A 20,494-nucleotide genomic window follows, 5' to 3' on the forward strand; every position below is an offset into this window, starting at 1 on the left:
ATGTGAGGGAAAATAAGTGTTTAAAGAAGAATAACCAAGATGAAGCAAAATTACCACTCTTCTTGTGCATTAGCGTCCTAGGGCTGCTGTCACAAATAACCACAAACTGGGGGGCTGAAACAACAAAAGCTTATTCTGCCGCAGTTCGGGAAGCTGGAAGTCTGAGACCACGTGTCAGCAGAGCCGTGCTCCCTCCGGAGTCTCTGGGGAAGAATCCTTGCCTGCCTCTTCTGCCTCTGGTGGTGGCCAGCAGTCCTTGGGGTTCCTTGGGTTGTGGCAAGACACTCCAGTCTCTACCTACGTCCCCATGTGGCCTTCTTCCCTGTGTGTCTGTGTCTCTGTTTTCTATTCTCATAAAGGAACCAGTCATGGGATTAGGGTCTACCCTAATCCAGTTTGACCTCATCTTAGCTAATTATATCTACAAAGACCTTATTTCCCAATAAGGTCACTTTCCGAGGTTCTGAGTGGACCTGAAGGTTGAGGGGGAGGGCACCGTTCAGCCCAGGGCACCTCGACACTCCTCACTCATCCACCCTATGCTCCATCTCCCATCTGTCACACACACACACACAGATGGCCTCGGCCATGAGGCATGGTTGGTTCTGCCCATTGGCAGGTGAATTCTGGAGAAGTCTCACAAGAAGGAGGATCAAGAGCACATCTTCGTTCTTTCCTCGATACTGTCTTCTTACTAATTCAGATCTCTGAAAAACAAGTCTTCAGAATCCCACTGGCATCAGCCGTCTGGAGAGGACAGTGTGAGTCATGGTCCACGTTTTGGCTTCCTCGTTCTCCCATCATCACTCATGTTCCAGACACTCATTTATTATTTTAGAGGCAAAGCAATTTATGTGAGGACAGGTCCTGGAGGTTGGGCCATGGGAGTGACTAGCTTCAGGAGTGTGGAGGAGAAAGTTATTGAAGATAAGGAACACAAAGGAGCTGGTGGCAGAGGAGTTATCCACCTCTTTGCTGAAGTCGTGTCACACAGGACAATGGCAGGACTCCGGTGAGAAGCCTGGAGCTTCTCCAGTAACTGAGGTGGAGAATGCGGAACACCAAATGGGGGCAGAGACAGGGAAGTGGCAGCGCTTTACCGCAAGAACCAGGAGAAGAAAAGTTTTAGGGTTTTTGATCCCTCAATGAGGGTAGAAGACTGATGGTCTAAAAGGGGCAGTAAGACATGAGAAGGCACTGATCCCACTTCCCAACATTGACAGGAAGGGCAGTTGCCAATAACTGGCCCCCACTTGAAAGAATTCCAGAAAGCGGTGTCCTTGGGGGACCGTTCTCAGTTGAAGCACGGAGGATAAAGGAATGTCTGGTGCAGATGGAGGAGGTAAGAGGGTGTTTATCCTGGTCGGGGAGCTCCAGAGAACCTAAGAGAAGGGTCCAGAAGGAGACTGGCAAGAGAAGGTTGGATCAGAATAACCTGGGGTCTGAGGCTGCAGGAAGGATCCATGGATGGCAGAAGCGTGATTCTTAGGTGGTAAATCAGCTGAGGGAGGGCAGACTAAGCTGGCCATCAGACTGCCCAGAGAACAAGTCCCAGCGTTCCCCCTGTGGCTGGGAGCAGATGTGGGATGCACAGAGTCCTCCGGGAACCACTTCGAAGCATTAGGGGAAAAGCCGAACTCTGAGCTCTCAGAAAACGTGACCTCTGGTCTGGATTGACTGTGATGGTCCTAGGGAGGCTCTGGGCAGGAGCAACTTTCATGCGGGTACCCGGAGAGTAGTTAGGGCACCAAACCCGGAGAGCCTGGGCTGGGAGGGGGTGGTGCGAGCAGGCTCTTTAAGGGAGCTGTAATGATGGGGAGATCTCGGCACACAACCGGCTGTTTCTCCCTTTGGGATTCCAGCCCAGCAAGACTCTTGTTGGAGATTCTGCGTGCAACCTGGAGGCAGTAATGGGGTCTGTAGCTAACACTTTTCAAGTCTCCTTTGTCCTGTGATCCCAGAGACCGACTGAGAGCCCAGGCAGCCTGCTGAGACAGGGAGGGCCATCGACCTGCAGGGTTCTGGATGACATGGAGAGGCAAATAAGTCTGAAAAATGGAAAGAAATCTACCCCCAACCAACCAAATGGGCCACTCTTTAATGATGGAGAGCTTCATGTAGCAGCAAAGACCAAACTGGGTACCAAAAGGTAAATGATTTTTGATAAATGCTTCCAATTACACATTGGAAATGCATAATCCCTTTGTAAGGTATAAATCAAGCAGCATCTAGATTTTAATCTAAGTTTAGGGTCCTGTTCCCAGCCATGCTCAGTTTAGGGAGAAAAAGAGGCTTAGGAAATAGCTAGAAAGAGGAGCTCCACTCAAGCCCTGTTACACCTGATCAGAGTTGGTTCTCAAAACGCAATGGAGAACACAAAGGAAAAATAGCCTTTGAGGGGCCGGCCCCGTGGCGCAGTGGTTAAGTGTGCATGTTCCACTTCGGCTGCCCGGGAGGCGCCAGTTTGGATCCCGGGTGCGGACACGGCACCACTTGGCAAAAGCCATGCTGTGGTAGGCGTCCCACATAAAACAGAGGAAGATGGGCATGGATGTTAGCTCAGGGCCAGTCTTCCTCAGCAAAAAGAAGAGGATTGGTGGCAGATGTTAGCTCAGGGCTAATCTTCCTCAGCAAAAAGAAGAGGATTGGTGGCGGATATTAGCTCAGGGCTAATCTTCCTCAAAAAAAAAAAAAGCATTTGACGGCACCTCGATGCACAATAAGACATGATGTCTTATTAACATTTAATTTAAGGAAGAAACTGTTCTTAGAATTTAAGAACTTGCTAACCTGCTAGAAAATAAAATATCTCTTTTTCCCTGAAAGTGACCTTGCTGTCCAGAACCCTCCCAGCCTTCCTGGAATTTTTATTTAGAATTCCAGAGAGTTCAGCAGAGATTTGCAAATGCAACCACATCTTCTGCTAACATTATATTCAGAAGCCTCTGCCTCTTAGGATCACGGCTGTATAATCCAATATTCTCTTGAAATAAAAGGGTAATGTGGTAATTCGACTACCAACAGCAAGCCCCAATTTCAACCAGAGTTTAATTTCCAAATCAAGACCCAAGTCAGCAGTCATTCCGCTGAAACGTACAATGTAGGGAAGTTATACTGGTACACTGGGTTAGTCCAAGAAAGAGTTGGAAGAAAAATCAAGGGTAGCTTGGTTTGGACAGTTACTAAAACTTCTCAAAGAATTTTCACCAAAAGAATTCAACATTTGGGATGTTACTCCTACACACACACACACTCTAGTGTGATGAACTAGCAGTTGTGTATCAAGCCAGCGACTTCGAGTGGGAATCGATGGTGGGACAGCATGGAGGAGTGATACAAGCAGATGGCCTGAACCAGAATTCTAGCTCAGCCGCTCACTCGCTGTTTAGCCCTTGGCTAGTTCCTTAATCTATTTGTGCCTCTGTTACACCAATGGGCTAATAAAAGCACCTCTCTTGGAGTTGTTACAAGGCTCAAGTGAGTTCGAATAGTGCAGGTCACATACTAACAGCTTGAAAAAGTTTTTAAATTTTTAAATGGTCATATGAACAGGAAACATCAAAACGTGCTCTCCTGACCGTCCCACCTCGCTCAGAGCTCAAGGAAGCGGGTCGCTTGGGCAATATTTTCAGTATGTATTTCAGGATGGGCCCAGGTGTGCATAGAAATGTTTTGCTTCCCTGGTGGGCGTTGCAAGACCACTGTCATAACCTTGGAGCCGATGCTCCCAGACACAGTCTTCTCTGGGACTGTCTGATTCATCTCAAGCCCACAGTATGTCATAATATCTAGCAGATAATGGATGCTCCAAAAATGATTGTTCAACTAGACAGAAGCTCAGACAAACGGTCAGGGAAGCCTTACATTAAGGATATCAAAAAGAGATAGAGTGCAGAGAAGGGAAGTCCCCAGGGGTGGTGGACAAGGTGTGGACAGAGTGGCCTGTCCACCAATGCCTGGGAGTAGAAGTGTGACTCCAGCACACTGAGTACCGCTACCCCGTCGTGCTCGCTCCACCGTAACCTGTCCACACTCGTCCGGCGTGCCAATAACTAAGCTGCTTAAAACAGACTCACAAGAGTTACCGTGAATAAATAAGGCAAATTCCCAATGTCGTGATGAGATGGGAGAAAACCCAAACCGTTTGGAAAAGACCCAACAACACACAGACAGCACCTGCAAAGGAAAGTGGAGCCCTCTCCGTCTCAGGGAAGATGCCCACTGCCAGTGGCTCGCTCTTCATAGAGTTCCAGCAAACTCCTTTCACCTCTTCTCCCGTTCTCATCTTGTGCTCTTCTCTGATTTTTCCTCTGTTTCCTAAGATGTTTAAATGACTATTTCTTTCATCTCAAGAACTCTGACATCTCAATACTGTAATTATTCAGTTTCCAATTGTGTGAAAAAGGTGTAGGGAAGAATAACCACCAGAGGCTTACACAGTTTATGGAAGCGAGAATGAGAAAGAATTGCTTCCTAAAGCAGACTCAATGGCATTCAAGGGCGAGGTCGTCTACAGTCTTGGGTCAAATAATTAAAATATGTTCACTAAGAGAATCGTAATATCTTATCAGAACATAACCAGAAGTAATTTGGGCATAGAAACAGCAGAAAACTTACTTTCCTTCACCCTGGAAACTGAGATTTTTTTCTCTTCTTGTGTACATTTTAGGATAACTGGGAAAGATTGCAAAAAAACTAAGATCTCATTATGGAAAGACTTCCCTCAAAAGATGCCATATTTCTGTCTGCACTTCTCACAAACTCCTGAAATCACCATAGTCTGACTTCCATCTTAAAATTGCCGCTGAAACTTCTCATCTTCCCAAATTCAGATGACATTTCTACGCTTATGCGACATGACCTCTGCAACTTTTGTCATTTGCAGCCACTATTTCTCCCTTTGAACAGTCGTATTGGCATCATATCTCCCGATTTTTCTCCTGACATCTTCTAGCCATTCCTTTGCAAAGTGGCCATCCCAGTTTGTCTGAGACTGTCCCAGTTTTAGCCCTGACACCGCTCACCCCAGAGCAACGTGGGTGGTCGGTCACCCCAGTCTTAAGCATCCTTTGGAGGCTTCATGTCCTTCCCTCATGACTACAATGTCAGTGTCCACGGGCTCCGAGCTTGGCCCTCTCTCCTTTCCACCCTACAAAGTCTCCATGGGGACTTCATCCAACCCAAGGCTTCGAAACCCATGGATGTATCGGTATGATGGTTATCAAATCCATGTCTTCTCCAAACCCAAGCTGCCGATACACCTTAATGCACAGAGCACATCTTCTCCACAAAATCTGCCCTTACTCTCCATCTTGGCAAGTGACCAAGATACCCATCCACCTGGTCAGCCAAACCAAACAAACCTGGACGTCATCCTCAATGCCTCCTCCTCCCTCACCCATTCTGATCCTACCTTCTAGATATTCACGCCCTCGTCTCCATTGCTTAGACACAGCTTTTGTTCAGGCTTCATAATTTCCCACCTGAAATATTACAGTCCACTCTGCCAACCCAACAGTCTTTCTAAAATGCTAGCCTAATTAACCCTTTTTGCAATGTTTTAATGGTTTCCTCTATGGCTTTTCAGAATAAAATTCAACTCCTTAGTGTAAAACACTAAGGTCCACATGACCTGAACCCTCCGATCTCTACAGCCTCTCCTCATCCACTAGTCCCCCTCCCCCCTCGCTATCTCCCTACCCCCAGACTTGGGTCCAATCACCGCAAACACCTGCAGGTCCCTGAAGCCACATGCTATTTCTGATCTATGAGACTTTCCCCCTGAAGTTCCCTCCACTGGAAATGCAATCCCCAACTCACTCTTTTCGCACCAATTCAAACAGTGATCCTTCTGTCTGATTTGGCTGTCCTCCATTGGACAACCACAGCACCCTCCATCATAGCACTTATGCCTCAGGATTCTCATCACTGGTTATGTGCGTGTTTCTCTGACTGGACTTTAAGCAACTTGGGAATATAATCCATGTGCTATTTGCTGCTGTAAACCCAACACCTAAAATAATAGTGCTCACTGAAAGTTTGTTGAATAAAAGAATAAATGAATAACCCAAGAGAAAATGATTTAATATCTGGAAGTTAGATGGGCCGGCTGTGAGTGGTTTCCTGAGCTCTATTCCTTAAAGTTATTGTTTCCACATTTTCCCCTATTTTAGAAGGTAGAGAAGTTTCTAGAGTAGTGAGGATGAAAGCAATTTTCCCACTGGTGAGAAAAGGTATGTAAGGGAACTTAGTTGAAAATATCTATGAATTTATAAATGTGTTGTGAAAAGGATTTTTACAAAAACCTGTTCAATAAATAAATAAAATAGGCATCGTATGACCATCTTTGACCTTGTGTCAGCTGAGGAAGTGAGCACACACCAGGAAATGTTCAGGGGACAAAGAAGAATAAGACATGGTCCTTGCCTTCCAGAAGCTCACCATCTGGTTGGGAGACAAGACTTCCAAACACAAGACAGGCAAAATGGCATTCGCTAAGGACCCCACAGGAGAGACACTGCTTGCCTTCGTCTGGGCCAGAAAAGACCCAGACAGAGGATGCCTGTCCAGTGGTCTCGCTATTAAGTTCACACACTCCACTTTGGCCCCCCAGGGTTCATGGGTTTGGATCCTGGGCGTGGACCTACACACGCTCAACAAGCCATGCTGTGGCAGCATCCCACATATGAAACAGAAGAAGATGGGCACGGATGTTAGCTCAGTGACAATCTTCCTCACCAAGGAAAAAAAAGACTTCACGAAGGATGAGGGACTTAGAATTGATCTTGAGGCCGAATCTAAATGAGCCTGGCAGTGAGAGGGAAGAAATATACACCAAAGTGTGAGAACTGGATTTACCATGAGTAAGGGCCAAAATTTGCCATCGCATTCACCTGGTGATGAGGCCTCAGCCAGAGGAAGCTGAAAGTAAGAATGAACAAGACTGTAGGACCAGCCAAAAAGCCACAATAGGCTGAACTGCCCCACACTTTGACTGTCCAACTGTGGTCAAAGGACAAAGGTCCCGCTGGAGTGGTCAGGCCATGAGGGAAATGATGTTGACTAATTGGCCCCAACCTACTGAAAGATAAAGGAAACAAAGAGAACTCAAGACGTTTTTGTTACCATAGTAATGTAGGAACCATCAGGGGGAGACCTCCTTTACCAGGAGCTCTTGGATGCAGAATGTGATACAGCCAGGCTATGAATCTGGGAGTCCAGAACAGAGACGAGCATGCCGGAGGATGGGGAGCAGAGCAGAGGACGCATCCATGCAGAGGAAATCCGAATCCTCTAGCAGGGAAAGTCCATATTTATGGAACACGTTGTGTCAAAGAGATAATCTATTATCATAGAAACTACAGAGGTACCAGGTGAAATTGTGGGGAACTCTGATGCACTACCTGGACGATACGGAGCTGAGCTTTCCGAACAGAGGATGTGACTGCTTCTCTGCCAGGGCGGGAACCAGAGGACAGCAGTCACTGGGGCAGGACCAACTCCCAGGGCATCTGTCAAGTCAGGAAGGCCCAAGAGGGGAAAAGGCAGATCCACAGAGACAGAGGCGACACTAGAAAGCTTAGGCAGATGCTCTAAAGTCTAACCATGCAGAAATCTTATTCCAAAGTGCAAAAGAGTAAGTGCTTACTTCTTTATGTACTTTCAATACATTATCTTGGTGGAGTCTCAGAATGACCCTGTCATGCAGATGGGGTAGGAATTATTATCCTCATCTTATGACCAAGGGAATGGGGACGCAACATTAATAAAGTATTTGCCCAAGGTCCCACAGAGTAAAATATGCAGCTGGGTCTAGACCCCTGATCTCGAGTTTAGTTCTCTTTCTCCTGTTACAGGGGGTCTTTTGGATTTAAGCCTTGCCCTAGAAAAACAGAAAATAGGAGCTGGGAGGGGTTGGGAGGCAGGCCTTGCAGGACTGGAGCTCAGGGCCCCATGCAGGGAGATGGGGTCAGTAAGGGCAGCATGATCAATGGAAAGCCCTGGAAGAGGAGTGGCAACCTTGGTCACCAGGTGTCCCTTGGGGTGACAAGGAGTGGCAGGGTGACCAACACATGTCAGTTTACCAGGTCTGTCCCTCATCCTGGAAACACCCTCAGTCCCAGGCACACCCAGATGGTCGGTAGCCCCGGATGGAACAGGCACTCTGGCATCAGAAAGAAGCCCAAGGTCAAGGTGGGCTCTGTCACTAACAGCCACACAGCCTGGGGTATGTCATTCAACTCTCGGAGGTGCAGCGTGAACGTGGAGCTGGTTGTTAGGATCTGCCTCTTCTGTTTAGTGAAGACTTTTGAAAGCGTCTTTTTTATTTTTGGTCAAAAGGGTCACGTGTGGTTATTATGGTTCCACCGAATTCTTCATAAAACAGTTAGGACAAGGGAGATTGTGTCTCTGAGAATTCGTGGTAAGCAGTAGAGAGCGTATAAATATAAATTATTATTACAATTATTATAAAATAATCCTTTATGTCAGTAGCAAAGTGGACACGGGCCTGGAGAGACCAAAGGCCTCACTCAGTGGGAAACTTTGTTTTGTAATATTTTTAAAACATCCAAGAAAATTACTACACTTTTAAATTTTCTCACATAAAATTTTTTCCTGCCCAAGATTAACGGTCCTCCCGATGTCTGCCAGAGAATCCGAGAGCAAACCAACAAAACCAGAGGGCTCTGACACCTGGTTCACTCTGAGAACAAGAACACAGTCCTAAAATTGCATTTTAGAATGTATCACGATGGAAATAAATAGATACATTCATGAAAAGACTAATGAAACCAGAAGCAACCACAGAAATGACATTGCTTAGGTCATTGGGAAATATTTCGGGAAGTTTAAAGAAAAGAGACCCCTGATTGCTAGAGACCACAGTGACTTCATGCCACGCAGAAATATTTGTGTCATCAATCGGGTGAGAAATGGCATGAACGTGTGTCAGTCTCATACACACCTCAGGGGCGTGCAGAAATGAAGGTGGCAGAGCTTCATCCCTTAGAAAAAGAAAAAGGAAAAGGAAAGAGCAAGAAACGAAAGCTCTGCAGAAAGGGCACAATCTCTCTTCTGGGCCAGACACGAGCTCAGACAGGGAGCTCGATTTAGAGGCGCTGAAATGGGTCCCTTTGGCCAGAGGCAGCTCTGTGAACCTTCTCTGACTTCACAGAACGCTCACAGGCTATTTGTAACAAGTACGCAGCTTCTAGAAAATCTGACTGCTTCAAACACCTGCATGGATTTTGCAAAAATGACATAAACAGAAAATACAAACAGAAGCCCAGGGCCCCGGCGAGCAGTCCTGCCGGCCGCACGGCGATGCGGCCGCAACCAGTGCACCCGCAGTCTCGCGTGGAGGAGACGGCTGCACACACCCCCTGGCCTGTTTCTGCTGTTTGAGTTATATTTATACGACTCAGTAGTGATGTGTTAATTTGCAAATAATGCCTTTGTTCTTTTGTAACACTGAAAATTGTCATCGCCTTTAGGAAAAGAAATTTCCCTCCAGCTCTGACAGAGCAGCAAACTGTTTTATACACAGGCAGCATTCAAGTGACTTTGGGAGTTAATTCTGCTGCCAAACCCCTTCAGAACATGGAAAATGAGTTCCAGAGCCAGGCCAATTAGTCATTTAGTGGGGACACCTGCTCCTCCCTTCCCGCCACTTGTTTGCCAGTGGTAGTACACCAGCCAGGTCCTTGCAACTGGCCCTTGGCGGTGGACTGTCCGGAGAAAGAGGCAGACAGCCACCCCACACCCGACCTCGCAAACTCGTGCGCACACACACACACACCCGGAACTGTCCACACTATTGGGGTCTCATTAAAAGGCAGAGAAGAACTCCACTCTGGAGAAAGGAGACAGCATAGGCCCGAGGACGTCTCCAATTTTGGCAGCTAATCGGTGGCAATTTATAATGGGAAGCAGAATGAGAACTCATCTCAAATGCTGGTCCTCTCAGTGACCTGAGATGCTACCTAAATCAAGAGGACCTAAAATCTGAAAGTTTCTCAGCCCTTGCTGAGGTCCTCGGAAAGCCTGTCCTGAAGTCTAGGAATATGCTGACGGCGATGATGACGACAGGAGCTAACATGCACTGAGCACCCACCAAGGCATTATTTTAACAGCTTCACACGAATTGACTCACAATAACCCTATGAAGGAGCCCTACGATTTCCTCCAGTTTCCATGTAAGAAAACTGAGGACCAAAGGGTAGATTATTGTCTGGGGTAAGTGAAACCACGCTCCAGAGCCTGACAGTGTTGGACAGCCCTGCAAATGCTCCCTGAGGAGCCCCATCTGCTTGAATGCCTCCAAAGCAGGCAGCTCCTTCCCTCCCCAGCCGGCTGGGGTCATTAAATCCATCAGCGTGAACGTGGACCGCTGTACATGCCCTTCCTATCGGCAACTGCACTTCCAGGAATTCACTACACACATGTGCACGCACAGTTATTTATCAGTGCATGATTGTACATTGTACAGGAAATAACCCAAATTCCCATCAAGAGGGACCTAGTTAACTACCTTAGGAGTCGCTACAGAGGGCGTTGGTCTCTAGAGCTGGCTCCTATGCTCCGCCTCCGTGGCCCCGGGCAGGCACACGGCTTAGCGAGGGTGACACCATGGTGGGAAGTCAAGTGCACCCCTTCCTAAATGGAAGCAACCTGGGAGCAGGGCACTTGCACACACCACACACTGCATAGCCTCATGGTGAATTACTAGGCAGCAGTAAAACAGAAAGGGGAAGACGCACGTCCCCACGCAGAGCCTGCCTAGACCATGGCGCAAGGATGCACAGGACCTGATGAGCGCAGCTGCCTCCGAAGGGGGACCTGCAGAAATGGGGGTGGGGAGTCTTTTGGTCGTGTTTACATTTTTACACTTGCCTGTGAATCAAGCACGCCTTTAAAAAAACTAAAATTTGAAATTAAAAATTTTTAAATAAGCAAACCCATGAAAATGAAATATTCTTTATTGATCAATCACAAACAAAAGATCAGAAAAGGAATCTAAGTGTCCGACTATTTGAGGAACGGATGAGTATGGGAGAGGTTACATCTTCAGGGAGATACTGCACAATCGTTAAAAATTGGGGATGTGGGAGCCACCTAGTGAAAAGGAAAACTGTTCAGATGATCATGTTAATGAAAGAGCAAAATACCACGTTGTATGTGCAGTGTGATTGCAATCACGATAATATGAAGAAAATGGTCTTCTCTCAGCAGCTGGAAGGAGCATTTCTCCTGAAAGTATGGAGGGGGGACCAATCTTTGTTGGGAAGATGGGTCAATAAGCCCTTTGGCGCCCAAGCTGAGCCCTGGAGAGTCCTCGCCAAATCCCCAGGGAAAGTGTCAGGAATTTCTACTTTGCTCCCTGACGACACTTTGAAGTGGTCGGATTTTTCTCGCAGAGACAGAAAGACAGGAGGCCGCCAGCTCTAGATTATTCACCATGTACAAAAAGGAAAGAACAATTGACATGAACTGGGGTCAATTGCTAAGTAGTCCTGTTAGCAAGGGGGTCCCAAAATGGTTTTATTTTCTAATTTGGGATAATGTGATTTTATTACCTCTATACTTTTTTAAAAAATCAATGCTTAGATGTCTATTTAAAGAAGCAATGAGAAGCAACTTCATTCCAGCTGTAAAAGCAATTGGAAATCATGCAGGAGAGATTCATAGGAAGGCTTAGTAATGAAACCCCGTCTTTCTCAGACCCTCAGGGTTGGGTTCTCTCTGCCCTCGTGTTCAGAGGGGAGTCTGAGCCGCCAGGGGAGAACGGGCTTTGGGGGAGCAGGAGGGGAAAAGGGCATCTTAGAAGAACAATTGGTATTTCTCCACATTCTTGAAAACACCTCACCCTAGGACTGCACCTCAGATAGGTAACCGATGCTGAGAGAGAAAATGAGGCTCGGCACAGGGAAAACAACAGAATTCCCCGATTATCCCTGTTCCGTGGAGTAGATAATGGGACAGTCCCAAGGCTGGTTTCCTCAGAGCACGTCGTGTGGTCACAGTTGACATCTAAGTAAGTGGATGACTCAGAGATAGCAATATTTTAAAACCATGTTTTTAATCCTTTTCCTTCTGGAATTCTCGCCGACTCTTACTTCATACCTCATCCCACAGAACATGGAATTTGCGGTTGATGATGGAGCCCCAAGATGCTGCTTGAACCTAGCATGCCATCCCGTGTCACTGAGCCGTCCAGGCCTTGGAATGGCCATGTCTAAGATGGGACGATAACAATATGACCCTTCACCGTTATTCTGAGCACTAAACGAGAGAAGGGATGTGAAAAGCCCTCGTAATTTTAAAGCACTCTGTAACATCATGCTATCCAAAGTGAGCAAAGCTCATGCTGCTTCAGAAAATAAAGAAAAATGTCTCCCAAGTAATATAAATGGCTAAAAGATGCAATTTTGGGATACCACATAATTTTTATAGCATTAGCAATTCAGAAGTTGTCGATAGACTTAAAACTAATTGTATATTTCTTTCTCAGAATTCGTCTTTATTTCCACGTGTACCTGTGAAAGGAACATAGTCTGAAGAGGAGGGAAATGTCACTGTGTTGCAGTCACTTTCCAAAATGCAGCAACATTGCAGGCTGCAGGAGGAATTTGATGAAAAAGTCAGCAATAGCTTCCTGGAAACTCCACACAGCTTCATCAGAACATGTCCACATGTTCCTTAACTGATTTTCCTAGGTAAAAATATTCTAAGTTTATCTTTCTTTTTAATTATATTGAAATAAGCCCAATCATGATATTAAATGATAAACTGCCATCATTATGAATACTATTATTACTATAAGTAAACGTGTTAACCAATTGAAGGTGAATATTCTAAACAAAACACAACTTAATGTAAAACCAGGTCGCACAGCCGTTGCGTTGCCACCTGGAGGGGAAGCCCTGACTGGGATCTCACGGCCTCACGGCACATCTGATTTCAAGAGGGACAAATCTCAGGGTGGAAATCCCCCAACTCGGAGCCTCCATCAGCTTCCACCCGCGAGCTTGGTGCTCCCAGGTGGAGCAACAACGAGATCAGCTCCTCCCCACACGAAGAGAGCGACCGTGCTCTCCGTCCATCTCCTCTTCCAAGTTAAATACTTCAGGTTGAATGAGCTCCTTCTCATTAAATGCGGTGGCCTGATCCCCTCCCCATCCTGGTCAGATTCTCTGGATGGGCTCTGGGGACAACAATCCCCAGTGTCGGTGCTGCTCCAAGCGTCCTCACGGAACTACTCCTGTGGGCAGAGTCACTTCTGTTATTGTAACTGAAATTTACATACATTTTGCTGTTCGCTTGTTTGTTGTGAGAGGAGGTATTTCCATAGGAATCTTCACCTCATTCCAGGTGTACACTGAGCTTGTTCCCTTATGGCTGGAAATTTTATGATTATACAGATAAACTTCCCCTTACCTTTTTCAGAAAACATCTTTATATTTTTATTTAAATTCAGCATCCTTAACATTCTTCAAGGTCAAAGAGATAAGTACTCAGTGCATCTAACTAAGTATTTTCAAAAAATAAACCACAAATCTCTACAAAGAGCAGAGGAGCTTTGAAATAACCTCTAGAGTCAAAGCGAGAATCAATTTGCTCTTCAAAATATACTCGCTAAGTGTCCTGAGGGGGAGCGTCATGAGGAAATAGATTGACTGGGTCCTGTGCCAACCGGATGTATCTTCAATAAGAAAACTGTTTCAGCTGAACTTCCAATAATTATAAGTTAGACTAAGCAAGAGTTGCAGTCGGCATGAGCCTTAAAGTATTTTATTCTCTCTTGAGGACCTAGCATGGTACCTGGAACACGGCAGGCATTTGGGCGTCAAACTCTGCTCTAGATGGCAGGGATGCACCGGCTCAGGGAGCAGACATTCCCTGCCTGCAGGCAGCGCACATCTGCACACACGCTGGGGGGCATGCGGAGGGTGATGGTGTGTATCGATGAAGTAATAAAATCAAAAATACAGAAATTCACATTCCGCCCCTCATTTTCCACAGAAAAAAACAAACCATGTGATTATGATCTTACAGGCATAACTGTGAAATAGAGATGTTTCATGGTTCATTGTCCCCAAGGGCTCACCAATGTGCTATGAATTAATTGGGCAAGAGAAAATATTTCAGGTCTTTAAATAAAATAAATAAGAGAGTGGAAGTGACATCTTGGACTTATCTACTTAACAAAATAAGGTCAACATGCTATTGTTCAGCTGCAGTAAGGGATAACTTGTAAGTGATACAGCCTTTAAAAATACACATTTTGTAGCCTCTAAATATTTTGTCATAGGGTGTTTTCCAAAGCCTTCATTTTATAGAGAAGGAAATTGAGGCCAAAAGATGTTAAAAGCCTTGGCTAATACTGTGCAATAACTCGCATCACTGCAGGGACCAGGTCTCCTCTCCTGTCTCCCGATGCCCAGTCTGTGCTCTTTCCATTCACAGCTTCACCCATCACGCTGGGACAGAGGCACGGAGATGAACAATTACAAGACAATGCACGGAGTCCATTTTAACAGGCTTCCCTAAAAGTCTAGATCTGAAATCCGGTTGAAAGAGGCTAAAGCCGGAATTCTTACAAAATAAAGCTTGCAGTAAAAACTATGAAACTAACACGCAACACAGCTAGTGGGTGAAATGCTCAAAGACTGGTAGAATTCAACAAAATAACGCGTTCACTCAGTTCAAACTGATCATCACCCATGGCAACGATTTACGAGGTCGGGGATTCCTGGTAGCAGACACATGCCATTAAAGGAAGAGAAATTAACAGCTGTGAGATTTTACCTTCCATCTGCTTTTTTACTGACTAAATTTGGTCATGATCTTCAGTTGGAGTAGAAAATAATAATGGGTATAAAAGTCCCGTGTATATCTTAAAGAAATTTAGGAAAACAGATGTGTTTACGATGCAATACTTTAGTGGCTTTTGTCAAAACTAAACTGCTTTTGACTTAAATAGCCAAGAATATTTTTATCTTCATCCAAAATTTTACTCTGTCATCTGTTAAAACTAACTTTTTGAATCTTGGATCTGAATACGTATCCAGGTAATATTGATCACAGAATATATCGGTGATTTCAAAGGCCTACACTTCTACCAGAAATTCTATATTCAAAATGAGTGTTGGGGGCCAGCCCAGTGGTGCAGCGGTTAAGTGCGCATGTTCCGCTTAGGCGGCCCGGGGTTCATCAGTTCAGAACCCGAGTGCGGACATGGCACCACTTGGCAAGCCATGCTGTGGTAGGCATCCCACATATAAAGTAGAGGAAGATGGGCACGGATGTTAGCTCAAGGCCAGTCTTCCTCAGCAAAAAGAGGAGGATTGGCAGCAGATGTTAGCTCGGGACTAACCTTCCTCAGAAAAAGAAAAAAAAGAGTGCTGTCCTTCCAAAAGTCGCCCTGGGTAATGCATCCAATGCAGCCACACTCCAAATATCTCTGGAACCGATCTTTAAGGAACACCCTCAGAGCCAGATTACAGTCCTTGCAAGAAAATCACTCGAATTACTTGAAAGTCGCACCTCATTTGTGACCAATCTTGAGATCATCCACTCATTCATCAGTCTTGGCACTTATTTGGCTATTTCCAGAAGTCAAATTCACCCTCAAGGGAGAAATAATTACTCTTGCCGAAGTCGTTTCCCAAAGATGCTGAGGCAATTCCTGGGCAGGCTATTCTGTGACACATGGCGGGACACAGAGCTGGCAGGCGGCTGGGAGAACCCAGGCCAGGCCGAGACCTGCTCATGAGGGTCCACAGTGTGGGCAGGGGTGCTGACCAGCCTCCCAAGCTTGGTGGTCCTGTGAGGGCCCACGGCCTTGCCCCCTGGAGATGGTCAGGCAGCCAGCGGTTCCAGTCTGACCAACCTGGCTGAGGAGGCCCCTTGGGGAGAGCTCTCCCTCCAAAACTGGGCCATAAAGATGGAGCGCGAGCGCCTTGGCCACCGCAGTCCTGGCCTAGACCCAGCTCCGGAAACTTCTAGGTGTGTGAACTTGAGCAGTTAACTCACGTGATATTTTATACTTTGGGATAAGTCTATTACTAAACAATAGATATAGTTTTAACCAAATAGCTTTCCATCAAGTCCATTTTCCATTATATGTGTCAGCATAGGACGCACTAGGGTTGCACACGCATGCTTGGAATCAGCAACCCTGGTCCAGCCCCAGCCCTTCCACTTAGCATCGGCTGGCCTGAGACCAGCTACTGGAGCTCCACGAGCTCCAGTTTATTCGTCTGTAAAATGGGGATAAAATACCTCTCTTGAATGGTTGTGATTAAATGAGATAAGCTACATCCTTAGCATTGTCCTTAACATATCAAAGAGTCACTCCTTGTTGGCGCTGATTGTTGTTTGGGTGTAGGAGGAAGTGGGGTGAATGGAACTCAGTTCATACGTCCAAGTTGCTCCCAAGAGCCCAGCGGAGTTGGGGAGAGACAGACTGGGCAGCCATTACAACTGCGATAAATCCAGCGGCAAAGGGACAGGCAGGGTTCCAAGAGTACCAGCGAGGGATGTGGTCGCACCTGCTGGAGGGTGGGCCGGGGAGGGAGGCTCAGAAAAGGCTTCTGCGAAAAAGACTCTTTGAACCATGCTTTGAAGGATGAGCAGGAATTCCCACATGAGGAAACTGCAAATGCCCAGCCCGAACTGTGCCAGCAGGGCGCTGCGGGGGCCAGAGCTGCATGCTGCTTTGAGGGTCAGGCGAGGTGGTGGTGGTGTCTGCTGGGAGGGCTGGCCTACCAGTCAAGAACTCGACTCAGAGTGTGAATCCTGGCTCAGCAGCTTCCTACTAGTATGACCTCAGGTAAGGCCCCGAATCTCTCTGTTCCTCACTTTCCTCGACTGTAAAAAGGGGGCATGACTTAAATTAATACCTATAAAGTGTGCAGTGCAGTGACCAACACAGATTAAGTTTTCAACGAACGTACCTGCTAGGATTGATCGTCATGGCGACCACAGGCAGCAGGACCACAGATGGCAGAACATGTGGTCTGGTTCCCAGGGAAGAGGAGTTGGCAAGAGCAGACACAGCCCAGGCCCCCAGCCCCCAGCATCCTTAATAAGGGTCCAGGCAGAAACTTAGTCAAAGGCTGAAACCACGGGGGACAGAGAGGTTGTCCCACTCGGGGATCCTGTGCCACGCCACAGTTCCACGCCCAGCAGATGGGTCTGAAATCGCTAACACCCTCTCAGATTAGCTTTCCACGTGGGTACCTCAACTGCAGGAAGATGCTGGACTGACACAGAAGGGAGGACGACCTTTTAAACGATTACTGTGTCTTTGGAAACACATGTCTGCATGTATAAGTTACAGAATAGCTAACAAAAATTCCACCACTTTAATATGCCGATCTTCACTGGGATAAAGGCAAAAACTGTAATCCTATGATTCATAATAAAGCTTGTACTTTTCTCTAGTAGTGAAACAAACAGCTGTGCTCAAATGGAGGAACTTATGAGAATCTCACTGCAATCTTTAACAATTAAGCAATACTATCCCCTGACTTTACATGGAATTTTACAGAGTATTTATTAATTGTTGGAAAATGAGTTGAATTAGCCTGATGACATGAGTAATCTCAGATCCATCAAGGACGTGGCCACTTGTAATTCATGAATATCCTTTTTAAAACAAGCTGCTTTTGCACGTAATACTGAATCTAACCCCACTTCGTCTCTAACTTCTGAAAATTTGGCAGCCCGATGTGGTCACAGGTCAGCAGTTCCGCGCCGGCCGAGGGACGCCCCAGTGCTACACTGATCTCTTGTGGCCAACGTGGAAAACTGCAGCCTGGGGGCTTTCCTCTTCCAGTGTCTTACTGTTTTGCGATATTTTACATATACTTGTAAACCGCCTTAGATACTTTCTGGAAGAAGGCAAAGTCTAAATAGATAAGTAAACAAATTAAAAAGTGGGCAGTGCTGCCCAGGGGTTAAAAATATGTGCTTGAAAACCCACTGCCTGGGTTCGAATCCCACCTCTGCCACTGACCAGCTGTGGAGACCGGGGAGGGTCCCTCAGGCTGTCTACACCTGGTCCCTGATCTGAGCAATGAGAACAGCGTACCAGTGTTGTCAGGAGGATTACAAGGTGAATATACAGAAGGCAGTAAGAACAGGAGCTGATATGCGCAAAGTGCTGTTAAGAATGAGAGCCATTGCTGTCACCCAGATAGTAAATTACAGGCCACTCCCAAGGACAGCGTCACAGAAGTTCTCAGGGACCCACTAGCCTTCCCTACTGTGCCCAGCCCAAGATCACATCTCTTTGGCAAGAATATTTGGCACAAAGTACAGAAACTGAAATTGCACCAAGCTGAGCTGTGATTAGAGTTGAGCCAAGCAGGTGAGTCAGAGACGTGAATGTTGCACCGCACCTCAGGGCTCTCTGCGTGGTCCCCTCGCTTGACAGCCGAGGAGCCTGGGGCCTGGAAGGGTGAGAACTCACTTCTCCTGGCACATTTCCAGCACATCTTCACTGGTCCCCAAGGCCACCGGACGTGATACCTGCTCAACGCTTTTGAGTCCTGTAAACATAAGTAACCTCCATGAGGAGAAAAGAGCAGCCTCAAGGGTCCCACACAGAAACCTGGGGGACTCAAGGGATGGGATCTCTGGAGACTTTCCTACCCACTCCCCCAATTTTTAAAATGCAGATCTTTTCAAGAAAATCAGTATAACACCAGCCTTGTCCAGGGAGGGGAGGACAGGGCAATGGGTCCTGGGGATTCTGGACACTCCCCTGCTCAAGCTGACTACAGTGTGAAGCAGGCCGGGCTCTGTGATGGTGTGGAACCCGGGTCGTCTGTGATGGACTATGATGACCGCTGTCATGGTCTTTAGAAGAGACAGTCCTCTGTGGGAACTGCCCTTGGCTAAGGAAGGCTGCCTTGCTCAAGGTCATGCCCTTTTGCCAGTGTCTGGTTCAATGGGAAGTGCAAAGGCAGGACGCAGCCCCCTCAGAGCAATGGGGGACCACTTGGAAGGGCGTCCAGCTTCTGGGCTCCCTGGGGGATCTGCGGAGGCCCCCACTGAGACGCGTCACTGTCCAGCCTCCCCGTCACCATCCCGCTTCCTTCCCTCGAAGGGTGTTGTCCCGAGAACCCACCCGCATGGACTTTCTGCACATGAAAGTCCCCCACCAGCAGTAGCCTTTTCTGGTGTAAAAACCTCACGCTTCGTTCCCCGGAACCTGCTTTTGGTTTGTTTGTTTTTGTTTCAGTTTAAAACAAATCCAGTTGCAAACTTAACCTCTCCAATCTAAGGAGAGTCTGTGCTTAATGCCCAGCAAAATCTATTTAAAGTCCTCTTTCCCCATTGCTACTGTATAAATGGCTGCTTCTCCTCCAAACTACTTTCTATGTAAGTTTCGTAATTAAAGCGCACTACAGCACATTCTCGTGGTCAGTCAGCCCTTCTGATACCCCTCCCCCTGACAGGCCCCGACCACTCTTTTCAAAAGGGGCCCCTTGGATTCCGCATTCTGCCGTGTGCTCCCAGGAAGTCCGGGCTCCCCTCGCTGCCATGACAACCACTGCCGTCATCACCTGCATGTCTCGAACAGTCAAGATTTTGAACAGCATTCACTTCCTGCAGCCTGTATTATAAAACCAATTCTTTCCAAATATAAAATAGTATTAGAATGCTTTGTCAAATGCCCTTGCTCAAACCCCTTAACTAGTTTACAGGGATTAACTGACAGCCAATTGGGAAGGAGAGTGTAACGTAATTTAAGGCATCTGAGGAAGCAGGAGGAGCTGGGGGAATCTGGTAGGGCAAGTGGGAGCATTAATGTTCTAGGGTCAGGAAAAGAAGCTGGCATTGATATAACTTGCAAGAAGAGCGACAGTTTCAGCTTTCATAGTGTGTTCAGACAAGTTTAAGGTGTCATCAAATACAGTCTTATAAATAACATTCGGTATTAGGTCATTCATGTATGGGTTCACCGCGAAGGCCTGCCCTGAGTCCCCAGCTGCAGCTCTGCAGTGAACACAGCTCCCCAGGAGCCGCTCAGCCCCTCGGGAGGCCTCCGGGGGGGAGCCTCAGGGCACGTGGTCACCATGTCTCCCAGGACACCAGGAGTCACCTCCGAAACAGAGCGGAGCCCAAGGCCGGCTCAACCCCGACGTGCTGACATGTGCTTTGACCAGGCAGGAAATTCACACTGAGGCAGAACAGAGAAGCCCCCCGAAAAGTCAACCTGAGGTTTCTCAAGACATGTACTTCCCTTGGCAGAGCATGGCACCTCCAAAGGTCTCTGCTGGGGGTGGAGGGCTTGTTCATCATACATTTTTTAATGGGAAAACTATCAAACTGAAAATGCAAGACTACCTTGGGGGTTAAAGAGCAGTTGTTTCAGAGGGGAAAACTCTAATTACAAGGACAGAGGGAGGAGGGCAGGGTGAGGGAAACGTGGAGGAGGGCAGGAGCCGCTGAGGCCGGGATGAGGAGCATCAGGACAGGA

The sequence above is a fragment of the Equus caballus genome, chromosome 10, assembly GCF_041296265.1.
Source record: "Equus caballus isolate H_3958 breed thoroughbred chromosome 10, TB-T2T, whole genome shotgun sequence".
In the NCBI taxonomy this organism is placed as follows: domain Eukaryota; kingdom Metazoa; phylum Chordata; class Mammalia; order Perissodactyla; family Equidae; genus Equus; species Equus caballus.